Source organism: Lycorma delicatula, chromosome 7, assembly GCF_047948215.1.
Source record: "Lycorma delicatula isolate Av1 chromosome 7, ASM4794821v1, whole genome shotgun sequence".
Classification (NCBI taxonomy): domain Eukaryota; kingdom Metazoa; phylum Arthropoda; class Insecta; order Hemiptera; family Fulgoridae; genus Lycorma; species Lycorma delicatula.
Window position 1 is genome coordinate 81,636,128 of NC_134461.1, and position 18,046 is coordinate 81,654,173.

Genomic DNA, 18,046 nt, shown 5'->3' on the forward strand with positions numbered 1-18,046 from the left:
TATATGAAGAAATAAAGGATATCGAACAAGCGATAAGAAGTAGAAGACTAAAGAATGAAAAAACAGGACTAAATAAAGAAATAGTTATTAAACTCTGGGAACAAAAGAGCAGCAAACATGGGTACCTACAACAAATGAAGAAAGAATTATAGAACCTAGGGATCTAAGAACAGGAAATGAAAGATAGAAAGCTATTCGGACAAAAAAATACACGTAGCTGAGTTTGAAACCGTGAAGAAGGAAAATACTACACCAAAATGAAATGATCGTAAGAGAGAAAGAGCAAACGGGGAAAGAATTAAAGAATATTGGGAGAAAGAAAAAAGAAACTAAAATAAATGATATTTGCATGCTCCATAGCATATTTTGCTTAACCGCAAAAAAAGGAATTTTAATAGAAAATAATTTCATAAATTACAATAAAATAAAAAAAAGACTTTGACATACTACAAAAACTTTATAGTTCACATCAATTCCGTAAATTACACTTTACAAAAACAAACTACTGTTCAAAATATACTTGTTAAAATCGAAACTTTTTTTATTTGGTTAAGTCCGTCCTTTGGTTGTTTTTCTTCAGTTAAGTCCTCAGAAAATGGTATTTTACGTTATTTTAAAATAAAACAGAATTTTAATCATTGTTATTTAGATAATAAATAGTAATTAATGAACAGAGAACGTACAAAAAACAGTTAATTAACACATAACAATTTAACCAAGAGTTATACGTTTAGTAAATATAAGTAGATATCATCCCTCTAACTGGTTTAGAATGTAGTAAAATAATGTCGTTGTTTGAAAGACAAAATACGACACCAGATAGAAAACACTTTATACATATTAAAGGAAAAAGATAACTCGCACGAGTAAATAATGTTATTTGAATAAAATTACGAAAGAAAAAATTGAACAGATAAAAATAGTTAATTAATACATTACTTGAATATTGACCCTGAATTAATGATATAATCACACAACTTACAAACCATAAAAATCGTGCAGCCTAATTAAAAAATAAATAACATTAAAAATAATACTAACAAGACAAAAAATAATGATTAATAAAAATCACTAAACTAAACAATAGCGTAAAAACTTTTAAAATTTCACAAGAATTATACGATTATAATAGCAGATTGTCAAACCGAACACAAATCGAACACTCACTTCCCGCACACTTACACAGTCGACTGTCGACTCATTCTCGCAGTAAGAGAGGACAAGCGGACCATAGCGTGGGCTAAGGCATCTCTCAACCTCCCACCCCAATCATATAACAACCGCGTCGTCTTATGTTAGTGAACTTTTTTTACTCTTTCTTTAATTCTGATTTGCAGGCCACACCCGGGAATACCGGCTTTTAAACAGTTTAAATTATACTTTTATACACAACGGTACAATTAATATACATATATTATTATAATGTATTTAGAGTTCCTGTATGTAAATCATAAAAAAAATACTTCTATCTCCACCTACAGCAAATTAGTAATTTAATTCGATTAATTAAAACAGATATTATCTACAGATATGCATTTTTACTGAGTGAGAACATCTTATACACCGAATAAATTACGCGATGCAAAATTGGCACGAACTTTTATACTTACGATTTTTTCAATCTAATGAAAAGACATATTTTAATAAAAAAATTAGCATAAAAATGTAGTAGAAAAAAATTAACAACGAAGAAAAAACAGTAAGGAATCGCAATAAAAAAAAAATTATACCTAATCAACAAAGAAAAATCTAAAATAAGTTTTTAATGATAAGTAAGTTTTTTTTTATTTCTTCAAAAGTGTTATTGCTTTTAACAAACCATTTGGATTACAGTTTGGTCATGTGATACATATCAAATCTATAATTTGAGTCTATGTTATTTATTCAAATCTAATACAAAAATGTTTTGTTTTTTTACAAATTTTTTTCTCTAAGCAATTATGGAAAATTAATTTATTATCCTACAACAGAAGTGGCAATTTTTTTGGTACGAAAGCTTAAAAACCTACCAACCGTGGTACACTATTACATAAACAAAATTATATTTTATTTATTAATATCGAATTAAAGATAACTTTACTTTTACTGTTTTTTTGTTTCTAAAATAACTAATTTAATAATTTCATACTAAAGTATATAAAAAAGTAACTAATTTAGATTATTCATACCTCGGTACTTCTAGAGTTACTTATTTTTTTTTTGGGGGGAAAATATGAATATTTGTTATAAATTACGTTTAGTAATGGAGGAATAGCGTAAATTAGTAAAATACCATGACGTTCGTGCAAATTTTGATTCCATTTATTTTTTATTAGTTAATTCCTAAACAGTAGAAAATCAATTTTCTTCACGAATTTGGAAATTATTAAAAAAAAATTTTGTATGCGCTATCATTTTTCCAGAATATAACTTATTTTTACAAACCACATCTATGAGTGGTTTGATCACGTGATAAGTGCAAACTTTATCCAAAAAAGTTTCGATTCTACATATTGATTTAATAAAATTTAAAAACGGGAGTTTTAATTATTTTTATTAAGAATAACAAAAATTATTATTATATTACTAAAGATCTTTGCGAAAATCTGAATAATTTTGTAAACAAAACCTACCAACTGTTGACACTATTAACTACAATCACTTTCATTCCCTATTATTATTCACATTTTTTTCCTGTTTAGCCTCCGGGAATCACCATCCGGTATTACTTCAGAGGATGAATGAGAATACGTGAGTTAAGTGTAGTCTTGTACAGTCACAGATCGACCATTTCTGAGATGTGTGGTTAATTGAAACCCAACAACCGAAAAACACCGGTATCCACGATCTAGTATTCAAATCCGTACAAAAGTACTTTACTAGAATTTGAACATCGAAACTCTCGACTTCGAAATCAGCTGATTTCCGAAAACGCGTTCACCACTAGACAAACTAGGTGGGTTATTATTATTCATATTGAATTAAATGAATGAATTTTACTTTCCTGGCTTCATAGCTATAGAGCTATGCTGCAAGAAGGAAATATGGTAATCATGCAAAAAATGGAGTATGGGTATTTTTTTGCATATCTCAACCCTTCATGATCCAGGTACTCCAAAAGAGTGGGGAGGGTAATGTTCGTACGTGTTTTAAGTATGTACTGTGTTGGCGTGTTTGAAGTTTAATAACTTTGACTGGATAAACCGATTTTCATGAAATTTTATACAGAACTCGTGTATATAGAACAATTTTATGGGTAAAATTTTGGGGTCAATAACTCAGGGTTTTTCAGGGTAGATAGTTTTTTCTCAAGATATTACTAACACTTAATATTAAGCTCAGCATGCTTATTTTACAGTATTAAAAATAAAAATTTCCCCAAAATTCCTCCATCACCAAAAATCGAAAAAAGCTATCTTTTTATTTATTTTATATCTTAAACCTATTTTTTTTTTGTCTTCCTATGTACAATAGTATTGCAAGTGACAAAGAAAAAATGTTTCGGGGGCAATAATAGTGGTGGGGGAGCCAATCAAATTAAAAAATATCGATTTTTGAATTTTTTAAAACTTTCTTTAGTTTATTTAAATCTTTCATAAATAATAATAATACAATAAAATTTCATCATAATTCACCCTCTCCCCAATCCAAAAAAAATCTTAGTTAACGTTTTATTGGTTGTACATTTTCAGTGGAATCTTTTTTAAGTTTCTTCCATTTATCATAGTAAACGTAGAAAAACCAAAAACCTTTCTTGGAAGGTGATTTTGGAGACAGAAAAGAAAAAAAACTTTTTTTTAGAAACCGACTTTAAAAGTTCTTTAAACTTTTTTTTTTATTTATTTAAACATATAATGATAATTTTACAATACGAGTAAATCTTCATCGTAAACTATCCCAACCCCAAAAAAAAAATCTTAGGTTATTTCCATGTATCATTATTTCCCCACGGTATAAGAATAAATATCCAACGCTAGGAAATTATTACTTTTGCAGTTTTTTCCCAAAAAAATTTGTGAAATTTAAATTTATTCCAATCTTATCTCCAAGATTTACAGATTTTTAACGAAGAAATCATCTATGACTTCAGTTTTGTGAGAAACGCAAAAAGAAGACATAAATAAAACTCACTTTTAAAAGGATTAGACAGAAATTTAGAAATTTTTCCCATGACAACAAAAACAAAACAAAAATTGTATGTCAAAGCCCTAATTGATCCAATCGGCGAATCTTTCGCGCCAAAATAACTTTTATAAAGTTATATATAAACTAAGTGCATTTCAGTTAATGTTTTTACGTGATGTTATTGCTAATTACAGGTTTTCAGTAAAAGTTTCACTGCTCTAGCTCTAATTTTTTTTGAGATAGAATTTTTAATTTTTGAAACAGGGCTAAAAAGCCCCGTTTTTCCGACTAAATTTTTGCTTTATCGAAAACGTTTACTCCTTCAACTATGAAATTTTTACTGCAGCTTTGCTATGGTATAACGATCATAAAATAATAATAATAATAATAATAATACAACCGGGGAAAAACAATTCCTACTTATTTGGTCGCCTTTCGAACAAATTTTTTTTCTAGGTAATTCGGTGGCAAAATTTATCATTTTTGTCAGACAAGTCTGAAGCTTATCGACTCCTGCCAAAGAGGATGAAGGATTGCTACAAGCTTTTATTACAAGGGAGGCCCCATTAACTACTGAACCATATACTGTATGTAGATTACAAAATGTTCTTATTTTGTATCATTAAAACTACTTTTTTTCGACAGTTCGTGTTTTTTTTTAGATCTGTCCCTAAACATTCTGGCACACTATATATATATATACACAAGTCAAACCTAGCCTATATAAGTGCTACTTTCTTTGTTCTGATAATATTTTTTGAACATCTGTCAGTTAAGTGATATTCTCAATTCTTACCGTTCTGTGCTTCGCTTACATATTTACTACATTTATCCTTAACGTTTTGCTTCATATATTCCAAGTTTTGTTTTCCTTTTTGCCCTTCTACAAACTTTTTAATCATTAATTAATTAATGGCTTGCCAATCCAGTTGGTCTTTTTACGAAATTTTGCCACAAAATACTTTCCTGGTTTTCAACCTAGGTTTAATTCAACATAGAATTTTATCACAATACGCGGATAGTGGGATAGAAAAGTTTAAAAGTGGCCGGACGGTGTGATGCACGAAGAGAGAGCAGAACGCCCGTCAACTTTCACCAACCAAGACTCACCAAGCTCGAGAAATGGTTTTGGCGAATAGGCGAGTTAACATCGATAAGGTAGCGTCTTCTTTGAACATCAGTCACGGTTCTGCCTATTAAATTACCCACGATGAGGTGGGCTTCCGTAAAGCCTGTGTGCAATGAGAACCAAAGAAGCTTACTGTAGAACACAAGCTCAAACGTATTGACATCTGCCAACGTTTACTCGATCGCTTCAACAAGAAAGGCGACACATTTTTGAGCTCACCTATTATGAAACATGGGTTCATCAATATGAACCAGAATCGAAAGGTCACAGTATGGAGCGGAAAAACCCGGGATCTCCGACGAAGAAAAAATTCAAGACAGCTACCAGCGGGAAAGGTTACGCTAACAATTTTTTAAGAGGCAAAAGGGTTCATACTCGAAGACTTCATGGAAAGGGGAACAACGATCAACAGCGCGGGTTACAGTGTAATGTTGGAAAACAAGCTGAAATCAACAATTCGCAACAAACGCCGAGGTCTATTGTCGAAGAAAGTGTTGTATGACAACGTCCACCCGCACACACTCGCCACACCGTTCAAACAAGTCGATTTTTTAAATACTGGAACACCCTCCCTACACCCTAGATCTTGCTCCCATCAACTTTCATCTGTTTGGGCCGCCCAGGGATGCTTTGGGAGGTCGTCGAGTTTCCACAGACGTGCAGGAAGCGGTGCAAAAATGGCTTCGCGATCTTCTTTAAAGGAACACACAAACTTGTGGATCGCTGAAACAAGTGAACTGACTAGGGAGGCGACTATATAGAAAAGTTATGTACATGTTGAACGTCTATCTTTCTGTAAATAGAACGAAAAGTGTAGATAATTTATAATTCGCCTTTGTATATATACATAGTGTTGGAAACATTTAAAGACATTTAAACATATAATGGTGAAAAATTTAGCAAATGCTTCTATCTCGAAACGATTTATTTTTCGCTACCACCGACCCCGATAACCCAGAAGCAATTTTTTAAAGAAGTCCTCCAAAACGTCAAACTAAAAAAAAGTAGTTTTGAATTAGGAGAATTTGCTAAATATAATTTTTTTCTTGATAAAAAATTCATTTTGTGCATGACTAGCTTCTAATTTAAAATTCATCTTAATGTATTAAAATCACAATTGATAATTAATTTAATAAATTATAATTATATCCGTCTACGTGAAGAGGTGAGTTTTTCAACTACTATATGTGGACGACGGTGTACACGTAACATTTGTGCGAGATTTTATGTGTTGTTGGTTGTGTTATGACGTTGTATGTATGTTTTTTCGTGTTTCATTTTATCTTGATGCGATGATGACCTCCAGTGAGTGATTTTCTGAAGATGGAATAGAGTTCAGAAACGAGGTGAAAGTGGATAAGATATAAAAAGCTCACTTAGACGGATACAATTATAATCTACTAAATTCATTTTTTTCTTGTTTCGCTCATGAGCAGTTATTTAAAAGATATTGTAGACTAATTCTGAAAATAGTTGTGAAAAAATACTAAATGACCGCCATTTCAGTTAGAATTGTAGTCTATGTTTTTAAATAAAAATTTTTATTCTCACTGCGTTTTAAAATTATGTAACATAATATTACCATTTCAGTGTAAAATGTTTGTAGTTTCTCCCTTAGGAGCTTGGGCTACTGTGGTCTCATACCAAAAAATAAATTTTTCGAAGTAGAAGCATTTGTTGAATTTCATTTTTCTTTGTTTAACACAAAGTTATTTTAAGGGTTCTCATGCATTATTAACATCCTAAATATGCATAACACTAAAACTGTATTAAACCAGACAAAACCATACTATTTTAATTCATTAAGAGATATCTCAAATAACTTGAAAACAAACTGTCCACCTTTAAAATAATCATATTTAAAAGTAAAATAACTGTGCTGTAATATAAATTTAGCCTTTCAACACATTTCTAATAAAACTTTAAAAACTTCTAATTTTACACAATTCCTATAAAACACATTATTAATTAATAAAAAATCATTTTTGAAAAAATTCCAGTTTATTAAAATTGCCAACCTTACAATTAAACAGCTAACTAAAAAAATAGTAATAATTTATATAATCTATATTAAATAATAATCATGTTATTTCTTATAAATACAACAAAAAAAAAAGCTGAATGCATTCAAGATTTATTATAGCGATGTAGACTAGATATTTTTGAGATATAACTCCCTCCAGACATAAAACAAGCTATAAATAAATAAGAGAGATTAGGCAGCCACATACCTACATGTTAAAAGAAAAGACACTTTTATATTTAATTTTAGTTTTTAAGATAGATCTGTATATAAAAATGTTTATATTCTCAATATATCGTATACATAACTAGATGTGTAAACTAAAAACGTTTTTCTTTAATTAAAAAAAAAGAAAACTTAAAACATTTCTTCAACATCACAAGCCACGCTTACATTTCAGAATGTAATCACAATTCAAAGAAGGAATCTATCTGGAATCTGATATACTCAATGAATTCTTAATGATTCTGCGTTATGAATGTAAATGATAAATGTCTATAAGATGGATCAGACGCTTACCGTATCTTAACAAATGGAAAACCACAGAGATTTAATTTTAAAGGAAGCAGTCAAGGCAACAATTTAAACCCAATACACTCGATATCAAATTATAACTACCAATCAGGCTTAATATTATAAACAATAAGATTTCTTTAAGCGATTGAGCGATATAATTTCAAATATGGAATAATTTTGATTATTCATAATGATAAATTCCAGAATGAAACAACAATAAATAAAAAATCTGATATGTACACCACATTATTTCCTTGTACGCCTATTAAATTACATTTACACTTTTTTTTTTAAATGAAAAGTATATAAAATTTTATTTCATTAATAACTTTAGATATTTTTTCATATTTTTTTTTTAATGATATTGAATTATCGTATTAATCGTAAAAATGTTTTACAATCAGAGGTTAATAATTATTAAATCAATATATTTAAATTTAAAAAAAAGTTAAAATGTCTGAACCGATGTGCCTTTCCCTTGTATGATCCAAATATTTCAGTAATTAAAATTTTATTTGGCTACAACTCTGGAACCAATGAAAATAAGGACCACTTATGATATATCGTTAAAAATGTCTCAATGAGAGCTTATTATTACTGCAGTTAAAAAAAATTCAAAATCCAAATGTTTTGGATTTTGGGCTTTTTTGGTGGTCGATTGCAATCAAAAAGAGAGGTGCACAACTAGATGTTACAACAATTCTAAATCCAAAATTTCAACACCCTACGGCTAATCCTTTTTGGGTTATGCAAGATACATACGTATGTACAGACGTCACGCCGAAAGCTAGTCAAAATGGATTTAGGATGGTCAGAATGGATATTTTCTTTGAAATATGAAAACCGAAATTTTTCGCGATCACAATACTTCCATTACTTTGTACAAGGAAGTAAAAATAAAAGAGCAAAGAAGAAAACATAGAGAAATAATGAAAAATCAACTGGGAAAAGAGGAAACAGTCCATAATGAAGTAGTTTTGTTACGCGTAGCCCACAGCGGCTTATCACGTAAAAAAAAATACATATTGTAATAACCTAAAAAAAAAACTGGTAAAACGACCATTTTTTCAGACTTGAGTGGACAGTACAGATTATAGAAAATAGGAATTACAGAGAAGTTCATTTTACATTGAACACTGCATCAATGTTGCTCTTAACTTAAGTTCAAAATTAAATTACATTTCTTTATCCAAAAAAGCTGACAACATAGTTGAAGGACTTTTCCGTCACGCTGCTTACACATGCATACACACACAACTTAATTTAGCACGTCACAGCTACACTAGCGCTATTTGTGGTGGTAACAGGAGGTACTACTGATAAAGTATACCCACTTAGCCACTAGTTTAGAGCATTTTTAGGATTTTGCAAAAAAATGTTTTTGCAAATATTAAGAAAAATAAGACCTTAATTAGGCGAAATCTCGAAATACTGAAGGTGACTGACCTTGCTCTACAGCCTCACTTGCTTGACTTTTAAAGTTGCAAATTTAATGGCATCAATGCCCCATATTGCTTCTTGGTCAGAAGCAATCTGACCAAATTTGGTCAAAATCGGTCCAGCAGTTCTGAAAATTTTAGTTAGTTTTGGAAATTTTTTCCCCAAAGAAAGAAATCATAAATGCTCAAATCGGATGACCGCGCAGACCACCCCACATCAGCCTCTCAGAGAGACCGGACGTCTGGGAAAAATTTTTCTCAAAACGATGAGTAAATTTCGGGTTGTGTGAGCTATAGACCCATCCTTTTGGAACTAAAAGTTTCCAAATCCCTCTTCTTCAACAATCACTTCCATTCTGGGCTGCAAAAAATTTAGCAACATTGAGACATAATGTTCGGAATTCATGATCACGATCACGCCGTCATCCTCAAAGAAGTACGAGCCTATAACACCAAATTGTGATATGGCGGTGTTTCGTGAATAATTCGGGGGTTATTTTCAGCCTAATAGCGGAAATTTTGCTAATTCACAGCCTCACTGAGATGAAAATGTGGCTCGTTGTTAATGAAGAAAGAGTGATTTGAGCAAGCATTTGCTCACACAGAGTTTGGCGGTTGGCGTAGTCTGCTGGGCTCAATTCTTGAAACATCATTATTTTGAAGGGTTGAAAATTCAAATCGAAATGCAGAATCCTCCTCAAACTGCGGTCTGACATCCCCATGCCTGGGCATGGGGATGCCTTGGTCATGGGGAAATTTGTCCACTCGTAAGGGGCGAGTCAGTGTGGCGTGAGCCGCACTGTCGGACCGTGTGGGAGTTCCTTAATGCAGTTGCACTGTTTAACCGGCATCAAAAGTTTGCTTAAGGGAGAACTCTAACCGCATTGTTGGAGGAAGCTATCCTTGAGTAATGATCGACCATCGATCTATAGCTCCAAGTAGCTATAAAGGATGGACAGGTATCGCTAGCATACAGTGACCAAGACGCGGCAGCGAATTGCTGTCCTTATTTAATTATAAATCGGCGAGATCAATTTTTTTATTTATGATGCTCATATATTTTATGAACATCATAAAATAAGACGGGGTGCGCACACCCATTTAGAAAGTATATGACGTATATATTTTGAGGCTGGACACAAAAGCAACTGGTGTAATTGACCGTTCTTATACCGTTCACGGAATTAGGTTAGCTCCAGAAGCTATTACGAACTAGGTCGCTTAAACTGTTTGTAGATACAGTAATCCTTTGAGGCACGGACATTCAATCCAATCCAATCTCCAAGCCTCAAAGCATAACGTCTTGGCGACTGCTACATCGCTACTCTCACCAACTGCACATTTTTTGATGGAACTTCGTCGGTCATGAGTACCTCTTCTTAGCCTGCTACCATTTTTCTCCAACTGCCTAACCCAGGAGGAATTGTGTTTGTATTAGAAACGGCATTGTTGCGCGGAATGTTGAACCGTCGCCAAAAAGCTCTTTGCGTCGCAATCACAAATCGGTTGTTTTCAAAATACGCACGCATTGCAAAGCCACGATGTGTTCCGGTCCAAACCATGTTGGCTACTGAAATGGGGTCACTGATGGAAGAGAGGGAGATCACGAGCAACTGCCGATCCCTATTCACCACCCGAGCACTAATCTCCTCCTAACCGCTTAATCGGTTCTGCCGCACTCTGTATATATAAGGAAATCTCCATTTTAAGTAAATGGTATTTTCGTATTTATCATATCTCAAAAATTAAAGCAAATTCATTTTCATCCCCCAATTCCACCATCATGCGACCGATAGTCTTTTCGAACTTTTCTTCGAAGTCGGAAAAAAGAAAAACCCTGATAAAACGACAACTTACTAATTCAACCTTTAGGGGGGGGGGGGAGTACAAATTATAGAAAATACGAATTACAGAGAAATTCATTTTACTCTATTAATGTTGCTCTTGATTTAAATTAAAACTTAAATTAATTTACAAAATAATTAAACATACAAAGACTGTTACTAAAAGTATACAAATTACTCTGTTGTTAATATTATTAATTACTTATAACCTATAATTTGTGAAATTATAGCAAAATCCTAATTAATAATTATTTTTTTAAATTAAATCATTTAAAAAAAATATAATTATAAAACATTCTGATGCATACATCACAGCCAAATATAACAAATAGATTTAAAAATAATTCTGAAAATCTACCATTATTTCTTGGTTAACGTCTATTTATAAAATGATAATCATTATATAATACTAAGATATATAAAAAAAAAAAAAAACAGGGAAATTATTAACAATACATAAATATATGCATATGTAACTTGTGGTTAAGTGTTTCTTAGAAATACCCACTGAAAAACCGCAGTGAACGAAAATTAGGGATACTTAAAATACATATTACATTTCATAATAAGAAAACGTTTAAGTCAAAGAAAAGAAACGTGCTAAACCTAACTATGTGTTGAAATAAATTACAAAAAAAAAATCATAAAAATAATTTATGCACCAGTAAAACCACATTTGATAAAAAATATGCAATAAAAAGATTAAATATTAATTAAAAACAGAAAAATACGTCGAAAGGTATTAAAAAATACCGGTGAACGAATTACAATTATTTTAATTGGAATAAAAATTTTACGTTTAAACTTTCACAAAATTGTAAACTAAAAGAAAATGTACAAAATAATACTGTATTTAAAAATTAATTATTATTGAACTACAGTAATGTATTAATTAACATTTAAGTCAATGCCACGTAAAAAAAATTATTTCAGGAGATATTTTATACAGCACCAGACGAAACAGTACATTTTCATATCGAATAATAAAGGTTATACTTTTATGAGTTCATATAAGCTGAGATTTATTTGAAGAAATTCCATAAGAAATACGAAAGATTACACAAAAAGATTATCCCATTTATAACGTTTTTTTTTTAGTGCCAATTCAACGTACTGAGTAAACTAAAAATCGATATTTAAATATATTTAAAAAAAGATTTTTCTTTGTTTTAGTAGTATTTGAAAAATGTTCAGTTAAATGATTTGCCTAAGCGCATTATATCTTTACTGTGAGTTTGAAATCTACGTCGCTTCATGATAACAGTAAAAAAATCCAGAGTGGTATTAATTTACTCCAATGCCATTTTTCTGTTAACTTATGCAATTTTGTTTTGTTACCTGAACTGTTCTTAAATTAAATGAAAAAAAAAAAATAATAAAAAAAAGTAGAAAGGGCACTAGGAAGTTGTGTAATACGACTTATATCCTTTGAAACCAGTCTTCAAAAAACCCTGCCATGTTTTGTCGGAAATCTGGACACACTCATCGTCGCAAGCCCTTAGATCACCATTGCTCGTAAAATGCCTCCCTTTCAATCAGTTTTTCACCTGGGAGAACAGTACAAAGTCACACGGAACGAGGTCAGAAGTGTAGGGAGGGTGTTCTAACAGTTTTATTCCAGTACTGGCCAAACATTCGGAGCAAACTTTGGGGCGGTGCTCTATAGCGTTATCGTGGTGAAGAAACTATGTGCCCATCCTTGAATTTGGGCGCAGCTTCTTAAGAGCCTTGACAAGTTTAGGAAGGTACTCCTTGGTACACCAGCTCCCTATAATTTTCTTCTGAGTTTCCAACATAACTTGCTCTAAAACACCTCTCACATTAAAAAATACGGCCATCATTTTCTTCTTCACTGATCCAAATTTTCGAAAAGCCAAACGGGTCTCCTTATCTTTGAACACCCACACTTTTTTCTGAGAACTTAAAAATTAAAAAAACAGATGAAATTTAGAACTAGAATTAAAAACAGTTAGATAATTAAACATGGTTTGACTAATTATCTGTTTTATTCAATTTTAACAGTTTTTTAACAATACGTCATATGTTTTTAATCATTATTACCCGCTATTTTGTAATGAATAAAAAATGTGATTTATCTGAAATTGATGTTTTTATTTGAAAGTCGCCATTTTGTTTCTATAAGTCCTAGAAGGTTGGAATTTTCACATTACATTTTTAGAACCTTAGTTAAAAGGTCTGTAAAGCTTTCGATAGAATCGGTGGAGGAATGGTCGATTGACACCAAATCAAAAGCGTATACCTCTTTGTGGGACAATATATATATATGTTTGTGTTGTGTTACGGTAAAACCCCGAATACCAGTAAATCTTAAGTTTTACCGGTAAATTCTAACATTTACCAAGTTACTTGGTAGATGTCCGAAAAAATCTTGATAACACATTTAATTCGGACTTTCACCAAATCGTTTTGGTTATTGTTGACAAAAGTTGACAATTCTGTAACGAAATCACTTCTAAATAGGAAACAGCATGAATTTAAAAATGCTTTTCTCAATTTCGGTATTTCAGTTCAAAAATTGCATTAAAATTAATGCAAGATTTTTTCGGACTTTTACCAAGTGACTTGGTAAATGTTAGAATTTACCGGTATTGGGGTTTTACCGTAACATATATATATATATAATGATTTAAACATTTTTATTGCTATCACTTACTCAGTGCATAACCCAGCAAAATTGAAAAACAGTAATCTATTGAAATAACGACTCATCACTACATGGGTTCATCAAATAACTAAAGTTAGTTAATTTATAATACAGAGTCATTCACGGGAACCGGATGTTTTTGAAGTGGGTTGTACACGGGCGTTCGTGGTGGGAGGGGCACGTGGCTGGTGTCTGACGTTTCCTTTGTTCATAGCATTTACATTTTAGTCGTTGAGATGGAGCCGTGGACGCTAGACAACGCCTGTACGTGTATGACAGTTTTGTGCAAAATTACGAATCCGTAACTGCTGTTCAGCGAGATTTCCGCCGTCAGTTTAATATCCATCGTAATGCAAGTGTCCCTTCTCGTAACACAATATTACGGTGGGTAAAAAACCTTCGAACAAGTGGTTCAATATTGAAGAAAAAACCACCGGGTCCCCGACGAACTGCTAGCACTCCGGGGAACATCGAACGAGTAAGGGAAGCCATTGTCAGAAGCCCACACCGCTCTATTCAGAGGCATTCAGCAGCGCTTCAAATGAGCACAAGTACGATAAGACGAATTCTGCATACAGACCTGCATTTCCATCCTTACAAGATATCCGTCGTGCAGCAGTTAAACGAGCAAGATTTCACGCAGCGATTACAATTTTGTGGACAAATGCTTACCATTTTTGAAGAAAATGAAAATTTGTTATTGTTAATGAGTGACGAAGTCCATTTTCATCTGAATGGCTTCGTCAACAAACAGAATTGCCGGTATTGGGCAGAAAGAATCCACATCAGCTTTACGAGAGACCACTTCATAGCCCAAAGGTGACTGTCTGGTGTGCAATAGGAAAGGTCGGTGTTATTGGACCATATTTTTTTGAAGAAAATGACGTAACTGTAACAGCTGATCGTTACGTTGCGATGTTGAATACGTTTCTCATCCCTGAGTTACGAAACCGGGGAATCGTTTTTAAAAATGTGTTATTCCAGTAGGATGGAGCTACAGCGCACACAGCGAGGGCAACGATGGCTGTTCTGCGTAACTTGTTTCCGGGAGGGATCGTTTCTAGATTCGGCGACATTCCTTGGCCCCCTCGGTCCCCCGACTTAAGTAGTTGTGATTTTTTTCTGTGGGGGTTTCTGAAATCGCTTGTGTACGGCAATAAACCGCGTACATTGGTGGACCTAAAGATCGCAATTCGTAATCACGTCACCCAGATTGATGTAGACATGCTGCAAAGAATTGAGGCCAGTTACCGTGAAAGGCTACAACAATGTATTGCCCAAAATGGACATCACTTGCCGGACATAATTTTTCGTTCATGAGTAAGTAACAAATGCTTTGATTTAACAAGTGTTTCATTACCAATACAACTTTTTTATAGTAAATATTCAATTTTTTTATGATTATTTTTAAAACATCCGGTTCCCGTGAATGACCCCGTATAATTTGCTTCTTTTTTTTTCTTTTTTTTTTAATTATTATGTTATGATCAGAAGATTACGTAAAGCATTTATGGAAATAGTATCTGATTATACATTACATAAAAACTAACAATTTAAAAAAATACCGGGCAACTGGCATACAAAATATAATTTTTTTAATAGACAACTTAAACAATTTTATAAAAATATAAATAACTTATTTTCAAAACATAAAAAAGTAAGTTAATAATACTTCTCTAAGTACTTTAAATGAAAAACCTGTAATTTAGTGAATCATAATATATGAAACATGCAATAATGATGTGAAACCAGAGTTTTGTTTTTTATATGAACGAATCATATAGAAATTTGTTTCAAGGACTTATGATGAGAATAGAAAGCTGAATTTAAAAAACAATCAAACACCAAGCATTAAATTATTTTTAATGACGTTTGAAATTCTTTTATTACTAGTAATGCTAGAATTGTTCTAAGTACATATTATTACGCTTTACGTGAAAAGTGCAGACTGATGAATAAACTACTGGAATGTAATCATAATAAAAAACAATAATTACAGACTTATTTTAGACAAATCTGTTAAATGGCAAACGCGGCTTGTAGTTTAGTTGTAGAGAACCACATTGTGTTATAATTTACACTTTAAAATGATGCAGCAATTATAAAAATACCCAATATCTCATGCCACGATAAGATATCAGCACAACAATTCCGCCAGAATGAAACTGATATTCAACCTAGAACTGACTCCTTTATTTTCTTCACCACAATCACTAGCTAAATAGTGAACATGATTACTTGAGGAAGCAACCCTGATTATGTATCTTATACCTCATGCATTTTTCATGCTTCATGATCATAAACTGGAAAGGAGACAGACTATGAAGCAACAAATTATGTATCCCTTTTTGTTAAGTTGTTGACACCATCACTGTTGAATGATGTAAATGCATCAAAGCACTCACTGAAAATAAAATTAACTTCTATCATTTACTACTTCAGCTCCTTATCCAATTCTTTTTCATAGATTTTTTATAACAATAACTACAGTTTTGTAATCAAGACAACAGAAATATAAAATTAATTTATGTAGGGACTACAAAAATAACACTAAAAAAGTTTATAAAAACTTTCCAGCCGAAGTTATTGTATTTATTAACAAGTTTTTTTTTTAACATTCCATAACCAAAGGAATGGCTTGCGAATATGAATAAATGATTTATAGTTGGGTATTTTGCAACCACACAATTCTGATAACATTTGAGGTTATAAATATGGAAGATCAATTTCTCATAACTTTAGTACATGAGGAAAAGAAATTAAAGTGGACATAAAATAGATGATCAATAAACTGCTGGTTCCATCTTTTAAGAAGATAACCTGAGCTTCTGAGGAAGTGTGGGAAGCAATAATGGACACTGTGCCATATTCTCAATTTATCTTTTCCTTCAATTTTGATCTACTCCTTTCAAGTCGTATTATATTGGTTTTGGCTAGATGCCCGATGAATCCATATTAAAGTCGTGAATTAAGTTTTTTACGCATAAAGAAAAATAGAATTTAACCCATTTATAAATATTTTGATAAAATACATAAAGCCTATAACAACACCACTAACAAAAAAATAATAAATTTTATAAACAATAACGATCACACTAAAATAGCAAACTCCAAAAAAATAAATATCTTAGATAAACAAGGAGTCTATAGTTTGAATTGTAAAGACTGCCATTTAGAATATATAGGTATGACCAACCGTTATTTTTTTAGTAGAGCCAAAGAGCATATTAACAACATAAAGAAAGGCTACTCGGATAAATCAAATTACGCTAAACACATATTACAAAATAAACACAACTACAATCCCGATAATTTTATTAAAATATCAGATATTTCTAACGACTTTTATAAATCCAGCATCGTCGAAAAATTCAATATATACTATTATACCAACAAATTAATCAATGAACAGACCACATTCGAGGACAATATCTTATTCAAACAAATAATTAATAATTATCAAGATACCTAAACTGTCTCCATCCAACCACTAACATTCATAACAACTGCGACCTTCTTATATAACAGACGCGACTAATTTTATACTATGACGACCAGTTGTTGTGATTTTAACATTTTATAAATTTACATTCTACAAACTTTAATTTTAATGATCTAAAATTGAAGAATAACTTTTCCTGAGGATGGTCGAATGACGGAAAGTGCTAGAAAAGAAAACGCGGACGTATTGTTGGTAAGGTTGAATTTCATTTTATTTATTTATAAATATAATTGTAAAGTTCCGTTTGAGTTCTATGGCCTTGGTATATTTTTCCAAGAGAGAATGGATCTATACATGGCTTGTCAGGGAAATGTATCTATTTATTTATTAACGGCATACGGAAATTCACAAAAATACAATATATATGTATGACTTACAAGTACAAGGTGAATAAGAAAATAATTTATTTAGAAGACCAGATACAATAAATAATAATAGGATGATCAACAATATAAACAGTATCGGCAACAAAATAACAATAACAGTAATAAAATGCCGATAACAATAAGTAACAACGGTAGGCCTATAACAAGATATAATGACTAAAGAATTAGTAACAGTAATTTAATCTTAACGGAGTTATCAATAAAAAATTAGCAATAGATTTCCACAATTCAAAACAATAAAAGGAAGATATGTGATAATCGATGACCCGAAAGCAACAATAATAAGATAAGCAAACACACAACAAAACATGGATGGCATACAATCATTAGAACAATAAATTGGCTGTAAATAAACAAATTTACAATGAAAACAGGGCGTTGCAACACAATATTTAAGTATTCTTTTCAGGTGAAAGCCGATATAATGAAAGAAGTCTT

At 31.7% G+C, this 18,046-nt stretch overlaps 1 protein-coding gene across 7 annotated transcripts in view; it reads right to left on the reverse strand.

Annotated features, from left to right (window-relative positions):
* C3G (C3G guanyl-nucleotide exchange factor) overlaps nucleotides 1-18,046 on the reverse strand; it is a 260,568-nt gene that overhangs the window by 187,062 nt on the left and 55,460 nt on the right. The window contains exon 1 of one of the 7 annotated variants that reach the window (XM_075370575.1): nucleotides 1,042-1,191. The exons of the other annotated variants lie outside the window; for them this stretch is intronic. The gene's annotated coding sequence lies outside the window, so the exon portion shown is untranslated. Of the gene's footprint in view, nucleotides 1-1,041; nucleotides 1,192-18,046 lie in introns of those variants that run through there. 7 annotated transcript variants of the gene reach the window in all.